The sequence below is a fragment of the Centruroides vittatus genome, unplaced genomic scaffold (genome assembly GCF_030686945.1).
Source record: "Centruroides vittatus isolate TY-2023 unplaced genomic scaffold, ASM3068694v2 contig_2574, whole genome shotgun sequence".
In the NCBI taxonomy this organism is placed as follows: domain Eukaryota; kingdom Metazoa; phylum Arthropoda; class Arachnida; order Scorpiones; family Buthidae; genus Centruroides; species Centruroides vittatus.
In genome coordinates, this window is record NW_027121635.1 from 8583 (window position 1) to 30668 (window position 22086).

The 22086-nt window shown below is 32.3% G+C and overlaps 1 protein-coding gene and 1 long non-coding RNA gene across 2 annotated transcripts in view; both read left to right on the forward strand.

The window, feature by feature from the left end:
• Window positions 1-713: 713 nt before the first annotated feature.
• LOC136971515 (serine/threonine-protein kinase PAK 1-like) overlaps window positions 714-22086 on the forward strand; it is a 53771-nt gene continuing 32398 nt past the window's right edge. The window contains exon 1 of the mRNA XM_067265974.1: window positions 714-733. The gene's annotated coding sequence lies outside the window, so the exon portion shown is untranslated. The remainder of the gene's footprint in view (window positions 734-22086) is intronic.
• Window positions 15145-20301, forward strand: LOC136971519 (uncharacterized). Its single transcript, XR_010880175.1, has 2 exons — window positions 15145-15225; window positions 19951-20301. It is a non-coding gene; the product is annotated as an uncharacterized lncRNA (long non-coding RNA).

A 22086-nucleotide genomic window follows, 5' to 3' on the forward strand; every position in this document is an offset into this window, starting at 1 on the left:
GTTTAACTGTAAGTAATATCATAAAAGATATTACTTACAGATAAACTGTACAGCATATTGTATAAACTGTAACAGTTTGTACAATATACAACTCCAGACATTTCAGATTTTTCTTAATTATTTTGTTCATTATGATGAATTAATTTACATTTATTTTTTAACATTGGGATAATACATATTTCAGTATCTTTAAAAATTTTTTAAATTTATTGTATAAATTCTTTATATATGGAAATGAAAAATGTATGACATTCTTTTTATCTATTTTGACATTAAACCCAGTATTTTTAAGATTATTATGTAATATTTTCAATATTACATAATAATCTTTGACGTTATTTAGATTAAATATTTGCTTTTTAATAGATTTTTACATGAAAAATATGCTTTGTTTCATGCTGTTCTGATCAGTGGTTTCTGAGATATAGGTTAAATTAATGTTTATTCGTATTTTTTGATGAGTGTATATTGTAATAATTTAAATTAATTCAATCCTTAATGTCTAAAATAAATTGTTTACATTAATAGAAATATTTTCTTAACAATTATCATTTAAAATTCAGTAACACATACATTTATTTATTTATTTATAATTTTTAATCATAAATTATACAATGCCACCTTAAGAGTATTATGATTCTAAAGTAAAATTATTATATTTCTAGAAAATATTTCTGAAAAATCATCAATATTGTCATATATTAGTGAGAATTCATATGATTATTCTGAAGCAGTAAGTAATTAATGTATTGTTAATTACTTTTTAAATGTAAATATTTTAATTATTAAAAAATTAAATTAGTTAGTAAGTAATGAAATATTACCACTCAATTAATTATTATTCCATTTTTATAAAAATGATATGTTAACTTATAATGTCAGACTTTAATATTTTTTTATTATTATATTATTAGTGAAAATGTAATTTTATCTGTTAGCAAAGAGAACTTTCTATTACTTTGTTTGTTTGTTATTAATATAGATAATTTTATTCAGAGATCAAACAACTTAATATGTTTTTGAAAAGATATAACAAATTTTATGATATGTTAGAAGTGGATTATATAATAATATAGATTTTTTGAAATTGTTGTTTATTAATGTAAATAATAATTCTAATGCAAAATTAAAACATCATTTCAATATTATATACTTTCTGTTTGACTGTTTGAATCAATATTCTCTTCTTGAATCAATAATCTAACTTTTTGCAGTAACAATTCACTTTGCCTAGTGGTAGGATGCTATACTTCTTGTTTTATGCATACCATGATACTCATGCACTTATCTTCTCTGTGTATCAGCTCACTGTACATTTGAAGTGTGAAACTATACATAGGGAGAAGAGAAGGATCCTGGATGCTGAAGCTCATGTTTCAGAAACAGTGGAACTACTTTTTTTGTTGAGATACCTCCAACTTTCTTTAAAATATTACTTGAAAATTCAATAATAATTTTCTGTAGACAAAAGAAAATAATATTTTTACAAAATAAGATTTTCATAACTAGTATAATACATTCTATAGACAAAATAGTGACACATTCTTAAAAGGAAGCATTGAAATTTCTTGTCAGTGACTCAGTGGAATAAACAAACTGATCAAAAAACTGTCAATCAACTTTGGATTTAAAATTAAATTGAACTGAATTTAACTGAGTTTGTGATATATATATATTTGATTTTGCTTTTACTGTATACTGTATTAAAATCAATATAAATATAATGTTGCAATGATCATTAAGAGAACACTTTTCCCATAATAGTTATAAATATTTAAATTTACAGATGACTTCTATAAATATTTAACATTATAAACTTAAAACTGATCATTAGTGCTATTTCATATATAAAAATAAGCTTTTTAATAAGCAAGTTTAATATGCTATATCATAAAATCCAATCTTTTAATATCATAATCTTATTTTTTATGTCAGTGACAAACAGTTTAGCTTGATCCTTGGATGCATAGAAGTAATTCTGGCCATTAATACTTTATTCTTATGCAATAAATGACAATGAATTTGACTCTTAAGTCAGCAAACCATTCTTCTCCAGCTACTGACATTCTAAGCACAGAACTAATGAATGCTACTCACTGTGGTGAATATCCTGAGTTGCATCATTTTCTCAAGTAGTATATTCAATATGCTGTGATGAAATTTTGCTCTCTATATTCAGAAATGCTGAACTAAAATCTTATTCAATAGAGTAAAAACATAATTAAAATGTTTTAAACATATTTTAAAGTTTTTAAATTAATTGTAAATAGTTGTACAAGTGTACAACTATTTAGACAAACATCTGGAACTAAGTACAGCACAAATTTACACAGAATTCCATTTTATTTAGTATCTGTTGACATGAAACCCCACATAAAACAAGATCATACTGTAGTTTTATGTTTTGAAGTTTTTTATATATTATCTACCTGGTAATTAATTTTAATATTGTATATCATATTTTTGTCACATCCTTTTAATAACAAATTTTTTTAATTTTCCAGCAATCATTCAAGAAATATAATCTAAGACCACGTAAAAGTAAACATGTGAAAGAATCTTTTATTAAACAAGAAACATTTCCTATAAAATAGTGTGTGTGACTGTAAATATTATGTAGAAAGATTATGTAATTTTTCATTTCACTTGTATAGATTTCTTAGTATATTTTACTCACAGTTTTTTTATTTGATGTAGAGTATAAAGATATGTGATGATTTAATTTTACTGTATAGAAATAAATTACAGACATTTAATGTCATTAATTTACTGCTGAAAACAAGGTTTTCTGTGAGAAAATACCAACTGGGAGTGTATTTCTCATTAATTTAAATGGAAAAAATTATAATGTATTACAATATCAACTAATATCCTAAAATATAAATAAAACATATATAAGTTAATTAACAAATTGTATTATTTGGTGATTGTTAACAAACAGTTTCTGTGTACTGTATGTAGTAACATATACTAGTACAGTATCTATGCCACAACCATAAATATTATATTTACAGCATGGCACAGCAAATAGCATACAACAATAAAGAAATTTTCTGTAGTAAACTATTACTCACTAATTGAGAAGAAGACTTAAAGATTCAAGAAAACACTCTTTTCAAAACATCCACAAATGATTCTGATACAAGGTACATTCAATAGAAAACTGGAAAAGTGCCATAAAAAATTGAGAGGATGAGCAATAGTATAATAATTTTGACACACAAAACTTCCAAGTCAGAAGCAATAGTAACTGTGACTGACAACACTATTGATGAGCAAAGATGTAAGACCATGGACCTATATAATGCCTCTCCAGCAGTGCATGAAGCAAGAGCAGTGTAATGTTGTTCGATTTTTGACAAAACTCAATCAACATCCATTGGTACATGAAGGTACAGTACATTAAGGAGATGACTGCATGAGTTGTACACAAGTGTACAAGTAGAGTTCTAAGGTTTACAAAAATAGCCACAGTTCTGTGGAAGATTCTCAATGGCATTCATTGTAGTCCCAGCCATAGAGAATCTTCCACAGAACTGTGGCTGTTTTTGGAACCTTAAAACACTTTGTACAGTTGTGTGCAACTTATGTAATTGTCTTCTTACCTGCATGTACAAATGTATGTCAATAGGTTTTTGTCAAAAAATTGGACAACACTACACTGCTCTTGCTTCATGAACTGTTGGAGAAGCATTGCCATTTTATTGGTCTATTGTCTTTTGTTCTTGCACATCAATAGTGTTGTCAGTCACAGTCCTATTGCCTCTTGCTTGAAAGTTTTGTCAAAATTACTATGTTATTGCTCATTTTCCCAACTTTTAATGGCACTTTTTCAGTTTTCTATTGTGTATGCCTCTTGTACATTCCAAATAAAATTTGGAAACAAATTGAGACACTATATTAGTTTTATTGAAATATATTCATATTCTATGAAGTTGGATATTAAAAATCAAGAGATGTTCTATTAGAAAAAATATTAACAGGGAAGATGTTCTATGAAATATGCCTGTATCTTATAAGTAAACTAAGCATTTTAAAATTAGATTTAATTTTAGTTTGCTTTTGTTTTTGTCTTTCAATAATCATCTAAATACAGAGTAGATGATGATTTAAAAAAAGAATGAAAAATCACAGATGATTGAAGCAAATTTTATCAAAAATTAAACGAGCAATTATTTATTGTGACATCGTCACAATGCCGCGGGCTGCAAATTTTTATCATATTTTTAATTTATTTAATTTAAAATATATGCTCTCCACCTCAAATTGGTGCTGAAGTGTCTTGCCCCTGTAAATCATACTTTTCTGTTAGCAGTGGAGTCGTGCCTGTCATCTATTAACTGCTTTCAGGGGAAGTTCTGAATTGAAATAACGTGACTTCCAGTTTGCATTGGTAGTTCGTATATAGTTAACTAGCTGTACACGCGGCTTTGCCTATGCGGATTTTGCAATTTGCAAATAACCCTCCCTTGGTACTTTAAGATTCTCAATCATTCAATCATTAGTTGTTACTAATTTGGTACAATTACTGATTTTTGTTGTTTCAAACTAAACCACGCTTTAGAAATACTACGGCGCTATCTATTGATTACTTGATGAAACTGTCTTTACATGTTGCATATAATATAATTTGTATATTTTTATATATTAATACACCTAAGTACTCAGAAAATACAACACTTATAAAAAATAAATGAAGACTAACTAAATCGAAAAATTCTGAACTTTAATTAACATCAATTAAGTACTATATTTCAAACAAATCAAAAAATATTTATTAAGACAACGAAATTATAGACAGAAACTTTTAAAAGATAACAAATTTATTCAATCTGCGCAACAAAGCTACAAAATTCGACCAAAAATTTGTTTTCCAATATATACTTTTTCACCGCCTTAGAGGTAGAATGTTGAAAATTAATTTCTTAGCGGTTATCTATGTCATTATAGGAATGTACTGTCAAAATTTTGCCTCTAGGTTCAGTGGTTTGCTCTGGGCGGTGATGAATCAGTTAGTCAGGACATGCAATTTTATATATATAGATTGGAGCCTCCTGCTCTAAGGTTTCCATATCTTGTCTAGTCTTTCATCTGTCTAACTCCCTTCTAGAGATTAAGGAAAGACGGATAGATGACAGTGGGAATTTATAGTCTACAATTATTTTAAATTGCAGTCCAACAAGCACAATTGAATAAGAGAAAATATAGTAAGACCCCGCTTAACGCGGGTGATGCGTTCCTAGACGACAAAGCGCTAAATGAAACAGCGTTAAACGAGATCATTTTAACATAGAGTAAATAGGGAAAGTGGAATACTCGACCAAAAATAAACAGATTTTACTTTAATTTTAAATTATTTTTATATTAATGTGTATAATATGTTAGATAACACAAACATATGTACACAGAAATGTAAAGTTCATTTTTTATGAGGAAGGACCTGACTTTACTGAAATTCTTTTTTTTTTTTTTTTTTTTTTTTTGCAATAAAGTCGCAAAGTTTCATTTTTCGCTTTTTTCTTTCCTTAAGCAAATGTCGGTAGCAGATCGCGTCCAAAATGCCTCGTTTTGCTTTTGCACTGCTTTCAAAAGCTGGATCATTCGCTACAGTTTGATCAACGATCTCGTTTATCGTTACCAAACTTTTACTGAGGAAGTCTGTAGAGAAATTTTTTGGGTTCTTCGTTTTCAGAATCTCTATTTTCCAGTTTTACACGAATTCCGTGTTCTGACAGTTCTTGAAGGTCGTCGTTGGTAAGGCTCTCACCAGAAACCTCCTGTAACTCCTCAATATCCCGCTCGTCTACATTTCCTGCTGTATCGATTAGGTTGAGTCTGGTCAACCTAACGATACAGCGATAGGCTGTTCTCGTTGAGAATTCTTGGATACCTTCAGCCATACTTCTTCCATACTCTGTTCGTGCATTTATCAGTTAATTCTTGCCAAGCCAAGCCGATATTGCCTATAGCATCCATGATGTTATATTTTTTTTCCCATAATTGCACCAAACAAACATAGATTTAAAGAAAGTACACCTTTTTGCCACCTTTTGCTGACTGGTTCATGTTCGTAAATAATCAATGAAATGTCGCGATAATTAAAATCGGCATAAATTTTGCTCTTTTTTAAGGCTTCGAGCAGACCGTGTTATATCGAATCAGCGTTAAGCGGGGTCTAACTGTGTATTAAATTTTTTAGCATACATAATTTTTAAAATAAATTTTTTTTTATATATCTATTTAAAACATTGTATGTATAAATTTTTAAAGAATATCTAATGATTAAATTTTTTAAAGTCAGGGTTATGTTTCTGGTGAATAAAGGAAGTTGGAAATGGAGAATATTTTTTATTCCTATGGAAATGACTGGGGGTATGATCAATTGCTGATTCATTTCTTCTGCTGTCATTTTGCTGCATAAGCCCACCGTAAACAAATATGCAAATATTTTGCGTGTGAAATAAGCAACATTCCTGTGCTTCCACGTATTCTCAGTGCTTGTGCACATTTCACACCAGGAGAACACATACCACAAATAAGCAGGGCTGCGGAGTCGGTGAAAAAAACTCGACTCCGACTCCTGATAATTTTAGTAAGCCGACTCCGGCAAAATTAAAAACCAAGTCATTTTATGGAGGGCAGAGGCGCTCATAGGGCCTTACTCTATACCAGTGTTTTCAAACCTTTTTTGTGCTATGCCCCACCTAAGCCTTTCTAAAATTCTTATGCCCCAACATATACATTGAACTCTTTTGGAAGGTCTCTCGTTCTCATGTTCGTTGAAGTTTTTCTTGCACTTAATTGCCACACTGTTTTATTGTAACCATGATAAAACCCGATCCTTTCATCAAAGTCTCTTGCACATTCCAGTCGTTGCCAAACGCGACCCGGAACACCACAACTCACGTCTGCCCACCTCGAAGAATGGGCAAAGAATGTCTTTTCTCCAATCAAGTAACAAACACCTTATTCGTTGCCGAGGGCGTTTATTAAAAAACGAACGTTTTCGTTTGTTTTTTAATAAACTCCCTCGGCAACTAATCTTCAGGTTGAAACCGACGAATATGGAATAACCATCATAGAATAGAACTCCAAATTCAAATTCAAAAATACAAAAATACCGATAACGGAGCAACTAATTAAAATAAGAATTAAAGCGTAAAAAATACATAAATGTAAAAATAAATAACATACTAATAATTAAGAACTGTTGTATGTTATTTATTTTTACATTTATGTCTTAATTTTTTTCAAATTGTGGTCCAATTTAAATAAAGAAAGAGATGCACACCAACGTTGTTAATTTAAATAAATTTTTATCATAATCATATACTAAATAAGAAAAATTTCATTTTAATTTGCAGCTTCTATTTCGTGGCGGCGCAGAAAGGCGCTTATTATCAACGGGAGGCTTGATTTGAATAAAATTAAAATTAATATATATCAAATATTTTAATGGATTTTTTAGCCCCTGTCAACTACATGAAACTATCGATAGTACGCTCTCATGGGTTTTGAATTTACTCGCGATCAGCATTGATAGGGCGGTCAAATATGCGTAGCACGCAGGCGGCTAACAGTCCAAAACATGTCCTGGTGGCATCGACAAGAAGAGGTCAACATCTGCTTCCGACATATTGTAATATTTTCCATTATCAGAAATTGCTTCAACAACAGCTACCGTGAGAAACTAAATTCATTCCACATTAGATAAATGTCCTAAAAACTGAAACACGAGAAATAATTTCCTCGGGCTACAAAGTATTAATTAATCATACCATTTATCTTGGTTCCAAGGGTGATCACCTTAAGCAGGAACTACCTTATTTCTATTTTCATATAAAATTTCAAATTATATGTCTACAAAGACTTGAACTAAGTATTAGTTTATTAAACATTAACTAAATATCTGGTCAAAACTATGCTTTTCCCGAAATTCGTTAAAATTTTATTTAAAAAAAATTAGTTTATTTTTACTTAAAATTTATAACTTTAAATAAATAGATTATTAATTCTTGCTGTATTCATTAACATTAGAATAATTAAAGGGGCAGGATTAACTATATACAGGGTTCCTACTCAAATTTTTGTTTTAAATTCCATGACATTCCGTGACCAACTTTGTACAAATTCTCCAACAGTACAGGTACAGCACATTGACAAAATAAGAGAGCATACGACTTACCATGCAAATATGCTATTGCTTTTTTGACCTTTCAGTCAATTATTTTTTATAATTAACAGTTACCTAATTTATATAATTGCTGAATAATTAAACTTAAATATAAAATGTTTTATTAAATTAATCCAAAACTATGAATCTATGTGGCTTTGAAAGAAAGTAAATAGCCATTATTTATTGATCCATGTAAAAAATATATATAGATTGAATTTATCTCTTAAAAAATTCCCTGGACTTTATAAAATATTGAATCAATAAGATCAGAAATTGTTTTTATAACAAAATCACATAACAGATGGCGCCACACACGATTCCATTTATTATATCGTAGTTAAAAAAACAAAAGTTATTTTCTAAATAACAGCCAAGGAAGATGCGCAACTCGTTGCCAGGTTTTTTGACTATAAAAAGAAAATTAAATCGTTCGTATCGAGCAGCAGGCCCATCACTTTTCTCCATTTCCGTACAAAAACAACTATAATATTTTGATTCCTTGGTGTAGAATACGTACACGATATTTTCTTTGGCACAGGTAAATTCATAAAATTCGCTAACTTAATATATAAGTCACTTTAATTAACGTTTACGTAACTAAACTATAACACGCATATTTCATATAACCAACGTCCGATGACGTCAGTTAACCTCTTTTAAAATGGCGTCGGATAAACGAAATATTACGAAATTTAGCAAAAATTGCTCTGTCGGTCAATCGGAGAATACTGGACGAACGAGAGAAATGATTTGTTCTAGTTTTGGGGGTGGCGAGATAAAGATTGACGTTCGATTATAGAAAATCTTGCTTCTAACCTCTTGTGGAGAATGGAAACGGAAGGCGGAGGGCGGTAGGGAGTCTCTCGATCCCAATCCGTCGTCATTCGGGGGATAGAAACGTAAAAAATGCAGATACTTAGCCTTAAAATTCAAAAAGAATCCATTACGTCAACCGCATTCGAATTCGTTAAGCGCTTTCTAATCTCCATAGAAACGGCAATTGTTGCCGTTTCTATGTTTCTATGGAAACGCCTATTGTTGCAACACGATTTTGCGTCACTTTGCACGTTTTTCGCTTGCCGGACGGACGTGTGCGCTCTTTGCTCCTGTTTTCGGTGTGTTTTGCTACCCGAAGTGGTTTTAAGAAGACTTTTGGACGCCGACAGTACAAGTAAGATTTTAATTAGAATTTAGCTAGCTGTAAGATTTTATTTTCGTTTCGTTTACTCCAACTTTCGGAGACGGCATCGGCCAGCGTATTTGCGTTTAAATCTGCCGTCGCTTGTGAATTAGAACTTTTAAACGAGCCGCCACATCGGAAAGCGACCGAAGCGCCGAAAACGGATTAAGTATTTGCTCATTGGTTTATTTTCGTAATTAATTCATTTATATTTTATAAAGACTGTCAAAGAATAAGAATTATTTATAGAAATTCAATTAAAAATTATTTAATTCTAACTTTAAATACGAAGTCCATCGTAATTTTAACTGAAATATACTCTGGTAACATTGATGGACGGAGACGGCATTCTGAAAAATGGGATGTTCCTTGGACAGCAGGGGCGGACTGGCCATGTGGAAAATGTGGAAAATTCCACACGGGCCTTATACAATTTGGGCCGTTTTTCTAAATATGTACATAATATACCGTTTTGTTTGGTTTTATTTTAAAAAAAAATTCATTTATTCTTTTCGTTAAGTAAGATAAATTTCAATTTTTAGGTGTAATATAGATATGTGTAGCCCTTTATCGTTTTACCCGGTTCTACCAGAGGCCGAAGTTAAATTAGGCCAGCCGACCCGAGTCCAACACTACATTGGCCGACTCGGCCCAAACAAAGCATCCTAGGAGAAAAATAATCAAAACAGACAAAGTTAATCATTTGTTTACGTTGCTAGAAACTATTCACCACCCCTATGAATCTTTGGAAGCACAAGTTACTGGTTTTTCACCCAGCCACCAAAACGTTGATTGTAATCATAACGGATTTAATGGCCAATTATATCATTTCCTTTATTTTAGATAAGTAAAAATGTTATTCAATAATAATTTCTCTATATTCCAAAAATTTGATTAAAAATAATCTATTTTTTAGGTTCGGCTAACTAATTTTTAGTTTGCCATTCACCCACAATGGCGTTGATTGTAGATGGGCAACCTGCGAAGTCGAACATAATATTACAAAACAATATAACGCTATATAAAATAAAAATTTAAAATACTGACATCTAGTCGTTTGCAATCGCACTAAATACCAAGAGCACGCTTCGTACATATATTCGACGCAACTAGAGTTGGTCCTTGGGTTAGTTCATTTTTGCGTCTTTAAGGGATGATAGAATTGTGTACAAATGCACATATACTTTCGTAGACTGTCCATACGCGCTTGACCCCTTTTCAAGACTAAGTGAAGTCCAAGGGAGTATACGTATGTACTGTACAGTACATTCGTAAACGATTCTATCATCCTTTAACTAAAGACGCAAAAATAAACCAACCCGAGGACCAACCCTAATTGAAAAGACTATTTGGTATTTTAACCCGACTTCACTGGACACTTCATATAGAGCTGTAAAATGTTACTACAGTTTAATCCAGAAGCAACTCAATATTATTTCAGAATTGCAACATTTTAAATCGTCATGGAATATTTTAAAGGAAAATGTCAGTGAAACTTTTATAAAATTAAACGAAAATGAACATTCTACTGATGATCAACTAGAAAACGATAAAGATTCGATTTCATCCTCTTACTGCAAAGCTTGCAAAAATTGTCTTATTTGTTGTTATAATATATTATTCGGATATAACGTGTTAAATGGTGCTTATTCTACACTTGGTCAAGCATACAAACATTTACTATCTATGTCTGTAACCAGGCCCGGATTTAAGGCGATTGGAGCGATTGGGCGCCCAATCGGGCCCCGCACTTGATGGGGCCCCGCATCACCACCAAAATTAACAAAAAGTTATTTTCGAAATTTAAAGCAAATTGCTTTTGACGATAAAGGATAAATTATAAATTATTCAAATAATTAAAAATATATTTATTTTAAGTTCGCATTGATAGATAAGATTTATTATTGTTTATTATAATATAGATATGCAATTGAACATTATAATATAGAATATGTAATTGTTTTTGAATTTTGTGCATTTTTATTTTTTAATGTATGTAGAAGTGTACCTATCTTATGATCCATGACATTTGATTTATATATATATGCAAATTCTATATATAAAATGCATTTTTTAAAATATTTAATATATAGAGCGCAAAAAAAATCCAATCGGGCCCCGCACTTATTGGATCCGGGCCTGTCTGTAACACAAGTGTCCTGTGAACGGAACTTTTCTACCTTAAAATTCATTAAGATCAAGTATCTCGCAAGAAAATCTAGAAGCTTTCGTGTTAATATCGACGGAGAAGGATATTTTAAATGAAATAGATTCTGATGATGTCATTAATATTATTGCTCAACAAAGCAAACTTCTAAATAAAAAAATTAATGTTCTAGACTTGTGCTTATTGCAATTTTTGTCAATGTTGTATTTTGAATATACTGTATTTAAATATAAAAAGAAAAAAGTCATTTTTTTTATTTATGGGCTGAACCGGTAATGATTTTTCCACACAGAAATTTTAAGGCCTGTCCGCCCCTGTTGGACAGGTCAAAAATTTCGCCCTTTGACCTCCGACTTCTCCATGCAATTTATGTATTAGTTACAACGCTTTTCAACGGCTTATTTTGCCAGAATTAAATTGTCTGCAAACACGATTAATCTCTATACAGGCTGGACACGAAGAATTCTTTTTCTTAGGCTCTCTGTCCCTTTCCACGAGGTGGTCTTTTCTGAGTGCAGTCGATCTTCCACACTTACGTAACCCTGTGCCAATGCTTTGTGCCATTTAAACGTTCGTGTCCCGAATGGCGAGTTCGGCTGTGGGCACGTTTCGCTTCTTCGTACGTTTGTCTTGTTTTTTGGACGACTCGTTGGCAATTTCTTTGCACGAAACTCTTTTAAATGCCGTCGTTGCGTTTATGTGACATACACGTTAGGGTAAATTGCTCTATAACGAAACACTTGTTACGACTTGGGCTCGAGTGCCTTTTCCGCATGGCCACGTGCGGCGTGTGTTTAATTTTCCGTCGTACAAATACAAATTACATGTAAGAGAGTTTCTTCGTTCCGGGTCGGTCGTCTCTACTGCAAATGCAGTTGGAACGTTTTAGCAATTTCCGCTGGGATCTAACGCGAGCTATCCGAATTCCGATTCGTCGTGAACTTTTTTTGCGTTAAGTATATCGGAATCCTATTAATATATATATATATTTTTTTTCTTTCTTTGCAGAATGAAGGACTGGCGGTTTTGGCGGTGGCTGCGGCCTAAGAAGATGAAGAAGTGTGAAGGGCGTTCTCCTTCCGCAATGGATGAAGAGAGGACCTTTTCCCCCTTTGAGCGGGGAGAGGAACTCTCTTCCATCAATTGCGGAAGGGGTTCTTTCTTCACAAGAACGACTTCAGGAATAGAAGATGTCGACAGCATTCTCTGTTCCGCGTTGAACGGAGAGGAGGCATTTCGCTGTTCGGACTTATTCCGAAAAGTGAAAATTCTCCATGTTGACGACATCATCTTTGCCGCACTGGGAGGGAAGGAATGTTTCGATCATTCCTCCCTTTTCCAACGAGTGGGATCCTCTCGTTCGGTGTGGGCAAGGATGCAAAGGAAAAAGCGTCGCTTCGCAAGAGATGTGAACGACTTTTTCCTTTGCTATTTCTGAAGTATCATTTAAATTTAAGGTTTTAGTTTCAATTTAGTAACGTAGTATAAGAAGGCAAGAGGTTTTTTAATTTTTTTTCCTCTTGTCGTACTAACATTTAAACTAAAACCTTAAATTTAATTAATTTTTTTTCTATTTAATCTTTACCGGATTAGACACTTTTCACCCGGACTCGACACCTTTTCCCGGACGTGACCCACGGACTTGTCTCCCGAACGTGACACTCGGTCGACGACAACGGATTTGACTCCGATTGTGACCACCCGGACGTGACACGTTTCTTCACCGGACGCGACACGTTTCTTCACCGGACGCGACATTCGGCCGACCTTTCTTTCCAAACAGCTGCTATGAGGATTGAGCTTCCGGTTAGGGTAGGTTAGTTTAGGTTAGGTCAGGTCTTTCGCTCTTCTCATAACACTGTTCGGGAAGAAAGTCTGTCTGATAAAGGTAATAATCTTCACCTTAGGTAATGAATGAATCAACTTCTCCTTTTCTCACTGTGTTTGTGTTTTGTAGGAACATTTGGGAGGGAGATTCTTCTCCCTTCCCAACTTTACCACGAAGAGGACCAAGTGGACATGTGAATATTTTCCGAAATCTCCGATGGTAAGAACTCTTTCGTTTCATTTTTTAACACATCTTATTCTCGTATCGTAATTTACTGTTTTTTTTTCTGTTTATAGGCATGCCGAATACGTTCTTCGATCACAGACACACACACACGGACACAACATCACTGTACACGAAGATATACACCGTTTAACCTTTACTAGAATTCTCGCACTCACGCACTTACACGCCAAGTGCCACGTTCTGTGTAATTCGGCACAATGAAACAATTCGAACACTCGCTTCCCACAAATCCAACCCCTGAGTCCTCGTCCCGGGAAGTGGAAACGCCAATTTTAAAGATTAAAAGACTTTAAATTGGCGGCCGAAGGGGCTCTGGTATCACACATCTTGCATGGATTAAATAGAATTTCAGACATTAGCATCAATAATCGTTTTGTGATAAATTTTTCTGTTAAATTTAGTGTGGTAAGAAATTGTCTGCGCACAAATCTCGCTCGTATTTTAGTATTGCTAACTGTTACCTAAGATCATTAATTACAGATCTTCGATTTCATTGTATATTTCATCACACTTGTATATTCTTTGTTTTGTTTATAGAGGGCCGTTTTAATCTTACCCATCGTCGGTTTCTGAAGATCCACAATTTGGGCTGCCGGACTGTCTTGACACATCAGGTACAGATCGCCCCGGGTTTTTCAACAGCCCGAAATCGATCTGAGAGCGGTAGACTGAAGTCTTAATCGCTGAAACATCCGGCCGTCACCTTGTTATACTAGGTGTTGAAAGTAGAGAAACTATTATATAAACAATTTCTTATTGTACTCTAGACACTTACACAGGCCGGATGGCCGAGCGGTAAAGGTGGCAGCCTACCGCTCTGGGGGACCCGGGATCGAATCCGAACGGGTCGAATAATCCCCAGGAATTTTTCGGGGGGTGGTCCGTTCGGATATGTCGGGCCCCGTCCCTCACCACCCGGTCGCCCCATTGTGGGCCTGGCCGAACCCATAATGGGCCTACTAAAAGAGGCCCTCTTAGTGCCCACAGGGCGGAAAGAGTTAAAAAAAAAAAAAAAAAAAAAAAAAAAAAAAGACACACATAAATTGTTTTGGTTTGTCGGCAATGTACCACATCTCTTTCACAATATATCATTTCGGGGATAAATAATGTTTTTCTGAAGCAATTTAATATATAAAACAATATTTTTTTCTGTATTTCTAATAGTCAAATTCATTAAAACAGACAATCAATATAATATATTATCTAAAACTTTATATTTTTTAATTTCTTAGAGCAAGATGTATATTAGCCAAGAGGTTAATTGGTTTCAATTCTACTAATTCGTCAGATTCATCACATTCGGGACATTCCAATTTTCAACGCTGACTCAGCGCTGATCTCAACGTTCGATAAAATTTGTTCCTTTTTTCAACGTTGAAGGAGCGCTGTTGTCAGCGCTGACTCAATCACAGCTTACAATAAGAAGGCTGTGGTTGAGTTGTTATTGTAGGCTGTGACTCAACGCACTCAGCACTCCACAGATATGTTGACAGCTACTTTCCAATGAATTGTGGGTAATTGGAACGAGATTTGAATGAAAAATGGCCACAATGCAGATGTCGATACTGTCGATAACAAAACATATCACTTTGTGGTTGAAGAAAAAACAGCAAAAATGATGACGGAAGGTAAGATTTTAAAAAGTTGAATATTATTTCGAGTAAGCAATAAATTTATTTTTCATTGTTTTTGACATTTCACAATTATTTACTCGCGTATATTAAATATAGACAATATACATTTATTCGAATAAGTATTCATAAATTCAATATATTAACCAAGCATTTTTGAAACCAGAGTATTACGATGAGTTGCCAGAGAAAAACATTAATACCAGAGATAAAATTATTGTTGTAGAACATAGAAAACTTTTACAAGACCTAACCATTTTATATGTAACGGTAATTTCACAATCTTACAAACGTTTTCTCTACTTTTATGGATTATCTGTGTACTTCATATGCAAAGAATTTTGTCAACAATATTTCTTGTTCACTATATTTTCATTATCTCAAACTTAAGTAAGCACAAGAAGTCTTTTAATTCATATATCTTGCCGGATGTTTATTAATTCTATTGTATGTATCGAGTAGGTCCTTCAAATATAAATTAACCTTCTAATTACTCGATTAATTTACTGACAAAGTTATGAATTATATTTGTCTCTTTTTGCAAATATTTAATTTCTATGTTAAGAAGACATTATTAATTCTTGACAAAGTATTAATAATTTAATGTTTTATGAATTTTTATATTGTGAAACTTAAATTGTTAGTTAAAATGGTAACAACTAAATGAAGAACATATTTTTCATTAGAAAAAATTCTCTGCACAAATTAAAGAAAATTCTAAAAGTTTTACTTTAAAGCAAACAGCTGTAAGAGACTGAAGATTTGCAATTAATATTACGTTTAATAATGTATTTTAAATGTTTCACAATTACGTTTATATCTAAATGTACTGTACGTAAAACCTAATAACTATTAAAGAGAAAATAATAATAAAACGTTTGGAGTTATACAAAAAATAAAACTTGAAACTTTAAATAACAGATGAACTATTTGTGATCTTACCGTCTTTAAATTCTTCTGATCCAGTTGAATCTCCCACAATATTATTAAGTTGTGAATGTTTCGTATTTAATTCAAATTCACTTTCATCAAACTGAAGGATGTCCAATTCCTTTTCTGCTATTTCTTGACACAAGTTAACTCATAAACTGTCAGAATAAATTTGTATTTATTAATTTTAAACTTACTTATTAGTTTATTAAATTTTTTCCTCGTTATGGCATTAGGTTTTTCAAACGGGATCCCGGGATCCCGTCGTTTTTTTAACCCAGGAAACATCTTGGGAAATCCCGCAAATTTTTTAAAAATTCACTTTTTTCTTATTTTATGTTAAGGTTGAGGAAATTTTGCAAATAGAAAGCATAATTAACTCATAAACTGTCAGAATACATTTGTATTTATTAATTTTAAACCTACTTATTAGTTAGTTAGTTTTTTTTTTTTTTTTAATTTCTGCCTATTATGGCACGTCACAAATAGTCAATAATCAATAGGTAGCTTATTTGTGGCAGAACTCTCAAAATTCTTTACCAGTAATATCTGGAATAAGTGTGCTTACTCTGTCTTAATTTTTAACCATGCTTAGTAGCTTCAATAACTGCGTAACGCCAAGTTGTGCAAATTGGTCAAGGATACAAACGAGTACGAAGTCTGCAAGTATGAAGTTTTTCTTCACAACCTGATTATTAAAGACAAACGAACTGCCGAATTATTGGGCTATGATCTTTCTGTTAACGCAGCCGAGGTAGACAAATCGAGAATACTAGAGAACAAAAGAAGTACTACAATCTCGAAAACGAACAAGAAATCTTTTAGGATACAGATGAAAACACATAATATTTGTCTTCTCTTAAATGCATTAAACACGATTCCAATCACATCAATTGAATCGGTAAAGGCATTCTCGGTAGCAAGACTTTTCTTTACTAAAATAAGAATCAGATTGAGTGATCGGAGTATTGACCATCTTTGCTTTTAAAATCTTATAAAAATTTACAATATTTTGTATTATATTTTATTTAAAAAACGAAAATTACCTTCTAAGTTAGAAGTTTGATCTAAATTCATTTTTTCTTTAAATTTTTAACTCAATTCAAAGTCTTTTTTTTCTTTGTTGTTGTTGTTGTTGTTGTATGCAGTTTCCAGCAAACTTTAATACATTTTTTCTATTAGTGAACATTTCTACGTAATTCAAAGATAATTTTTAATATATATCTTACACAGCGTTATTAATGTGATTTTGGAGGTTGTAGAACGTATTACATTACTTTAAAAAATGAAAAATAATCATTTGATTTGAAGCTATTTTGTATATCTTAAAAATAATGAATTCTATCCCGGGATTTCCCGGGATCCCGGGAAACAGTTCATTTTTATCCCGGAATCCCGGAACAAGCAAAAGACTGGGAAACGAGAAACTCTAGTAAAAAGGCAGTTGGACTAGCGTAACCGGTTATGTAACAAAGGAACAAAGAGTGCACAAAGATTACACACAGTCTTGACTCACGGAAGGTCAGCGCTGGAAAAGGGGAGATTGAAATGAGGTCACCTTCCCCGAGGGGTCAACAACGCCACCAACCTTTTATTACGTCAGAAGAACATCTACAAAACATCGCGATCGTTGATTCCAACATTATATACCGAACTTCGTCAACTATTTTCTATGCCGAAAAAAGTTGAGGCTAGGCTCCCTGATTCAGATGATTAGCCAATTGTCCTTCTCAAACTAGACCTACTATAAAAATTATTGCTGTTTTGGCTTATTGTTAAGTATCGTATCGTTTACCTCGTTTAAAGTAAAACTGTAAAGAAATATGAATGACGAATGAATTACCGTTAAAACGATTATTTCTATTTTATTTCATTAATTTCTGTTTTCTTCCACCAGATTATTCTTATATTAAGATAATGTTATAAAAAGCCAACTTTTGCGTATAAAAATTATTTAATTATAATAGTGGTTTTCAACCGAGATGACGCGACTCACTGAGGTACCGCAATGACATTTCAGGCGTACCGAGAAATGTAGTGCTTAGCAGCGCCATAACAGTTCTTACGTGTATTACTAAAAGTACAGTACGTAAACTGCAAAAGTCCTAGTAAAGAAGTATAGGTGTTGCAAGTAAAAATAATTACTAAGTTGTAGTAACATTATTAGCAAAAAATTTTTTAAAATATTGACTTACATTAACAGGATTAAATATTCTTTATTAATATTTTTATGAATTTTTATTAGTTTCAAAACTTTTTCTGTATATTTATATATAAAAAACTGGATTCGATTTGAAGTATTTTGGATTTTCGTCTGATATCAGACCGACATCAATAAGCACAAAATGTCTTAAAGTTTTCTATCTACGAATTTAATTAAAAAAGTTTATGTTTTATGTGAAAGACTAGTTTTGTATCGATAACAGCATATAACTTATTACTAAATGATATAAATAAATGGTTGTAAATGAATAATATGGGAATATAATCTTTCCTAAAAAGTAACCATAAAAGGTCTTAAATTGATGTACAAAATTAAAATAGTAAAAGAATAATCAAGTTAATAAATAAAATTGTTGTGAGAAAATGCGAAATTGTACAGTACAGTATATACAAATTTATATATTAATTAATAATAAGCCACTGTTTAGTTTATATGTATTTTCTTTGAGTTTTTATTTATTACATAGCTTTGTAATATTTAAGTTTTGTTAAATATTCCGTTTTATTTTTACATTTCAAAAAAATAAAATATATTCTTTTTAATATTAGTTTTATATTCCTTTTTTATTCAAAAAATTTAAAAACATTACAATTACCGATCACTAATCAATGTTCTGTATTCACATTTGTATGTTCAATGTTATTTTCAACACTATTTTTTCAATTCAAACCGTTATTAAAATCCTTCATATCTATTTTTCTTCTTCTTGCTTTTTGAAAAAAGAAATGTTTAGATGTCTTTCTGTTATTGTGATAGCAACAGAGAGCAAAATTCGATGTTCCGCATGCATCTCTACATTGAAGTCCACAGGAGTACAATTTGGATTGCAAGTATTAATACATAAAATTAATAGAACGATACCGAATGCGGTGATCATAGCGGGAACTAAAAAATACGAAATAAAATTGCAAATTATTATTCATTTTAATATAAATTATAAATATTTGATTACCATTTACGTATAATGAATAATAGTATTTTAATTACAAAGATTTTTATTTTTATGAATAATGTTCAATAGCAATTTTATAAAAGCAAATACAAAAATATAAGGCGGTCCTTCATTTTCGTATCTAATTGGTTTCTGAAATATGTATAAAAGTTGATATGTACGAAAGTAAAAAAATGTAAAAAAAATAAAGAAAACACCAAAAAGAGTTTTTAAAATAGTTTATTTTTTTATTGATTAGTTTCTCGTATTTTCTTTATAAATTTGTCAAGAGATAGTTGAATTGTACTCTTCTTTTTCTTTTCTTGATAAAGATTCTGTAACATGCTGTCTTTTTCTATTGACTTTCGTACATGAGATATACGCTCTCCATTGGGATCACATTCTTCCATGGTGGTCAAAAATTTTTAACTACGAAATGTGTACGAAATAGTTTAGTCCAATCAGAATAGAGATAACTTTGCACAAAACAAATGGTTCTTTTTCTACTTCTTTGTAAGTAGTTGGCCGTCGTATCTTTGATTCGTCTAGTTTCGAGTAGATTTAGCCTACTGAAATTTCCCTACTATACAAAATATAAAGATAATAAATTATATGTTTCTTTATTAACCTGTACCAGTACAGCCAGCAACGAGTCTTCCTTAACTACATTTCTTCATCTGCACACCCAACAACAACGCCCACATACCGGATGGCCGAGCGATTACTGCTCTGGGAGACCCGGAATCGAATCCAGACCCTCGAAAAATTCAAAATACAGTGGAACCTCCGTATACGACCTTAATCCGTTTCTGATGTTTGGACTTATACCGAATAGGACGTATACCAAACCAACCTTTCCCATAAGAAGTAATGTAAAAATGATTAATCCGTTCTCATGTAAAATAAACTCTTTTTGATATGGTATATTAATGGAGTTGTAAAATAATTGAAACACTGTTTGAGCACATTAATAAAAGAATAAATTTTATTATAGATTTTTAAAGTTATTACAGTAATAATCGCAAATAATTGCTTATGATACGATGTCGCCAGCATTGTTTTTCAGTTATCGAAAGCAAAAGCAATTTCTCAACATGATCTAATGTCTCCGATCTCTGTTTAGAAATTGATTAAACCCCTTGCGCAACGTTAGCAGATTTAATAATGTCTTTATTTTTCACGATTGTCGATATCGTCGTTCTCGGAATACGGTATGCAACAACTAAATCTCGAACACGCATGCCACCTTCATATTTCTCGATAATCTCTTTTTTCAGTTCCATTGTGATTCTAGTCATTTTTTTAGTTTTCTGTTGCTTTTCGTTTGCCTTTTTGCAATTCATAATTAATAAAAAGTTTTACTTACAAATTAAAGTCAGAAAAAATTTAACAAAGTTATAGACCGTGGCACCGCGAACGTCTAGTCTGGTCTAGTACACCGATAGTGCTACTTGTTCATAGATGGTGCGTATAATTGAATTAAGTCGTATACCGAGCAAAATTTGTTTTGTCCAAACAGGACGTATTCCGAATTGGACGTATTCTAAAGCAGACGTATACCGAGGTACCACTGTGGTTACATTTTTGCCATAGATAGCACTGTAGCATTTGTAAATTTGTTAAAATAAGAATAAAAATGTTCTTAGTGTAAGCTTTAGTAACAACTACACAAATTATGTAATCTTATCAAGCACCATCTACGGCAAGAAATGTAACTATTTTGGTACTAAAATTTCTATTAAACATTAAAAAATCCCGCTTCTTTCTAAGCATTTCTGTGAAAACCGCATCATAGCTGGGGTCATGTAACTAGTAAAAATTCAGTAGCAAGTAAATTATTCTCTCTTCAAAAACAGTTTGCCATCAGAATTTCAAAGTGCTGCAGAACTGTCTCTGTTAATGCTTCTCTGATACTAGCGGAGCTCCTTCCTTTGCCACTATGTATTGTAGAAAAGGTTCTAATGGGTGTTCCACTATGGCAGGAAACGATAGTTGTGCCCAGAAAATTCTTCGAAAAAAGTATACGAGAGCGTTATACTTTCACTGTGCTAGTCACAAACTGAACTTAGTTGTAAACGACTTGAACGAAATAGCAGTGATACGAAATACGGTCTCCACAATAAAAGAAATAATAAGATTCTTCCCAGAATCGGTCCTTTGTCGAAAATGCATACTGAATATACTAATGCTCTGTAAAACCCGTTGGTCTCAAAAATATAAAAGTGTTGCCACATTCAAAGGAACATTATGTCCAAATCGTTATGGTGCTTGAAAAAATATCAACAGACGGTAACAATGCAACGAGCGCTGCTTTTCAAATGCATTGCGCTGCAACAAAATCAGAATTCATTGTTAGTGTTTGTCTCATAGCAAAATATTCAGCGCTCCTGCAGTCGGTGGTAAATGCTCTTCAGTCAAAAAGTGTGGACTTACTTCAATCTGCAAATCACAGACATTATGAGAAAACACCGCGGAAAAGCGGTTGTTGAAAGTGTTATAGCAGAGAAACAATTGCCGAGCATCTTGGAACAGATTCAATACGCCGCGAGTCACAAATTATCAGAAACATCGTGCGAATCCACCAGCGAGTTTTGGAGAAGATCACTAATTATTCCGTACATAGATTCATTAGTAATGTCTCTGGAACAGAGTTTTTCTGAGGAGAACTTGTCCGCATTCTCATTGCTTACGTTGCATCCTCACGTAATGCTTGATATGACGTATGAGGATTTTTTATAAAAAAATAACTACACTTTTCTGTAGTTACTACAAT